Source organism: Pimephales promelas, chromosome 5 (genome assembly GCF_988280905.1).
Source record: "Pimephales promelas chromosome 5, fPimPro1.hap1.1, whole genome shotgun sequence".
Classification (NCBI taxonomy): domain Eukaryota; kingdom Metazoa; phylum Chordata; class Actinopteri; order Cypriniformes; family Leuciscidae; genus Pimephales; species Pimephales promelas.
Genome location: NC_142773.1, coordinates 115,383 through 119,373, shown reverse-complemented (window position 1 = coordinate 119,373; position 3,991 = coordinate 115,383). Strand labels below are relative to the sequence as shown.

The following is a 3,991-nucleotide window of genomic DNA, read 5'->3' as shown; positions in this document are numbered from 1 at the left end:
TCTTATATCATTTTCAGCGGGTAGTTTTCTTTTTGTTCCCAGAATGTTCTCTTAAAAGATGGCATAACATTCTCTAAGAACACTCTGAAAATGTTTTGTGATGACCTTCTATAAAGGTTTAATCATAACATTTTTAAAACATTATCCCCTAACTTTCTTATAAAGTTTTTAGCGGAAGTTTATTTTTGTTCCCAAAATGTTCTCTTAAAACCCCTCAAAAATGATTAGCTATAACATTGTTAAAGCATAACATTTTATTAATCTCAAAACTAAAACATCAAAATCTAACAGGTTTATAAATGGCATCCACATAAATTATTAGAACTTCTGCGTACAGTAAATGCCCAACATTAGCTACATGAAGAACTCAGTAAAGTCACTCATGCGTCTTGACTCCAGTGTTTGCTCAGAGCACTCGAGTCATCATCAGTTTTTGCTTGTTTTGGTTCTTGCAGAAAAATAATCCAGGAATCTGTATTAATAATAGTGTTCTACTATTCTCTCTTCTAGTTGTCCAGCTGCTCCCCCAGTTAGCAGCATTGAGCTCTGTTCTCTGTGTGCACGCCACGGTAGAGTTTTTCCTCATAGCCTAAAAAAGAAGATCATGCAAAAGTGTAAACATAAAGAATACACATACATTAAGATCACAAGCAATATTGACATTGAAAACTTTCAAAATTAGCCAGCCTAATTAGCAGTCAGAAATTATGTAAAGACTAATTTATTGAAAGTATAAATATGATAAATTATGAGTATCTTTTTTGTTTCTGTAATTTAAAACATACTTAATCCATGTATCCAATATCTTAATCCAATAAAGTTTTAAAAATGGATATTTTTCTTACACAAATGCTTCGCTTTAAAAGGGCTTTATAACCCCGCCAGAGTCATGTGGTGGATTACTTTTATCATGGATGGATGCGCCTTGATGGACGGCCATTCACTGCCATTCTAAAAGTCAGAAGAGTCAGAGCATTTTTTTAAATATAACTCAGATAGTATTCATCTGAAAGAAGAATGTTATATACCAACACTATCTCACGACCAATTCGTACACCTGAAGCCTTGAGAAACGCTCTTTCCAATTCATTAACGTTAACCTCTAACGTTATATGAATTACTGAAATATTATTAACTTTTACTTTCAAAAGACATTAAGATCACTTTTAAGTAAAAATAGGCTACAGTATTCGTATGCATAGAACACAATACCGGCATTATAGTAGGCTACCTTGGTTGTAAATGGAGACTTTATTGTGTCATCGGTAAGTTAATCATCTTGAAACAGTCCGTTTGGAGTCTGCATTAAAACAAATCTAGCTGTTATTCAAAAGTAGCATACACTCAGTCGATTTATTGCGACTGTCATACAATTCTAAGAAAGTAGAAAGTTAGGTCTAATACTGAAAGACATCAAGGATAAGAGAAAGCTATGTAAACTGAAAAAATACACACAAAAACTTACAGTTGTGAAAGAGTTCCGTTGACCAGGAGTTCTGTTGTTTTGGGCCAATGTGTCGCCAATTTAGACAACGGACATTCTGCGCCGATTTCTTCAACAGAAACGTTGCTTTATTTGCGCTGTTTGTCGACGAGTTCAAATGTTCTTACGTCATGGGAACATCGCGCTGTGATTGGTGGTTTTAAACGTCGATCTACAGCGACCTCCAATCAGCTTCTCATCTCTTGTAAACGCATTTGTCGCAACAGTTCAGTTCAGAGTAGCCTAATATATCCTCAAAACACTTTACGTATGCTGTTTTGACAATGTTCCTCTTTTATGCCATTATTCTATAGGTTAAAATAATTCTAAAATCTGTTACCTAAACAGCTTCCTTAAAATATCCTTACAATTTTATGAGCTTTTGTTAACATATATTATGAGATTTTGTCATCTCAGGTTAATGTCCACAAAACATTTGATGAATGTTGCTTTGATAATGTTCCTCCTTTGTTATTGTGCCAATGATTTATAAAAGATAACAACATTTCGACAAAAAATCCTCAAAATGTATCATGCAAAATGTTTGTTAAAAAGTCAATTTAAAGGAATGTTTTATTAAAAACATTTTATCATCTCAGGACTAAATAGCCTAATATCCTCAAAACATTTTGCGAACGTTAATTTGATTATGTTCTTCCTCTGTTGTAGGCCTACATTCAATATTTTATGAAAGATCATTCTATAAACTTTTACCTCATCAACATCCTCAAAATGTTACATTTAAAACATTCTAGTTTTGTTAACACGTCACATTACAAGAATGTTTTATAAAAACATTCAGTCATCTCAGGCCTCAATGATATCCTCAAAACATTTTTCGAACGTTGATTTGATAATGTTCCTCCTCTGTTATTATGGAACATTGTTTCAGTGTTTTATTGAGAACGTTGTAATATCTGTTATCTCAACAACATTCCCAAAACATCCTTAACATGTTACAGTGTTAATGTTTAAACACGTCACATTACAAACATTTTATTAAAAAATATTCCATCAACTCAGGCCTCAATGATATCCTCATTTTGCGAACGTTGATTTGATAATGTTCCTCCTTTGTTTTTATGGGACATTGTACCAATGTTTTATTGAGAACATTGTAATATCTGTCATCTCAACAACATTCCCAAAACATCCTCAACATGTTACAGTGAAAATGTTCTAGTTTTGTTAACACGTCACATTACAAGAACATTTTATAAAAAACATTCCATCATCTCAGGACTAAATAATATCCTCAAAACATTTTACGAACGTTAATTTGATTATGTTCCTCCTCTGTTATTATGGGACATTGTTTCAATGTTTTATAAAAGATCATTCTACAAACCTTTTCCTCATCAACATCCTCAAAATGTTAAATTTAAAACGTTCTAGTTTTGTTAAACACGTCACATTACAAGAACGTTTTATAAAAAACATTCCATCAACTCAGGCCTCAATGATATCCTCATAACATTTGCGAACGTTGATTTGATAATGTTATTCCTATGTTTTTATGGGACATTGTACCAATGTTTTATTGAGAACATTGTAATATCTGTTATCTCAACAACATTCCCAAAACATCCTCAACATGTTACAGTGAAAATGTTCTAGTTTTGTTAACACGTCACATTACAAGAACATTTTATAAAAAACATTCCATCATCTCAGGACTAAATAATATCCTCAAAACATTTTACGAACGTTGATTTGATAATGTTATTCCTATGTTTTTATGGGACATTGTTTCAATGTTTTATAAAAGATCATTCTACAAACCTTTACCTCATCAACAACCTCAAAATATTAAATTTAAAACGTTCTAGTTTTGTTAAACACGTCACATTACAAGAACATTTTATAAAAAAACATTCCATCAACTCAGGCCTCAATGATATCCTCATAACATTTTGTGAAAGTTGATTTGATAATGTTATTCCTATGTTTTTATATGGGACATTGTAGCAATGTTTTATTGAGAACATTGTAATATCTGTTATCTCAACAACATTCCCAAAACATCCTCAACATGTTACAGTGAAAATGTTCTAGTTTTGTTAACACGTCACATTACAAGAACATTTTATAAAAAAAATTCCATCAACTCAGGCCTCAATGATATCCTCATAACATTTGCGAACGTTGATTTGATAATGTTATTCCTATGTTTTTATGGGACATTGTACCAATGTTTTATTGAGAACATTGTAATATCTGTCATCTCAACAACATTCCGAAAACATCCTCAACATGTTACAGTGAAAATGTTCTAGTTTTGTTAACACGTCACATTACAAGAACATTTTATAAAAAACATTCCGTCATCTCAGGACTAAATAATATCCTCAAAACATTTTGCGAACGTTAACCTGATAATGTTCCTCCTCTGTTATCATGGAACATTGTTTCAATGTTTTATAAGAGATCATTCTACAAACCTTTACCTCATTAACATCCTCAAAATGTTAAATTTAAAACGTTCTAGTTTTCTTAACACGTCGCATT

The 3,991-nt window shown here is 31.8% G+C and overlaps 1 long non-coding RNA gene across 2 annotated transcripts; it reads right to left on the bottom strand.

The window, feature by feature from the left end:
• On the bottom strand, window positions 1-2,496 carry LOC120491024 (uncharacterized). 2 transcript variants are annotated; one of them, XR_016168422.1, is made up of 4 exons: window positions 1,466-2,496; window positions 1,232-1,300; window positions 846-951; window positions 1-589 (listed from the first exon to the last, which is right to left on the bottom strand). It is a non-coding gene; the product is annotated as an uncharacterized LOC120491024 (long non-coding RNA). The 2 variants fall into 2 exon arrangements; XR_016168423.1 differs by lacking the exon at window positions 846-951 and having other exon boundaries at window positions 1,466-2,490.
• Between the last annotated feature and the right edge of the window lie 1,495 nt (window positions 2,497-3,991).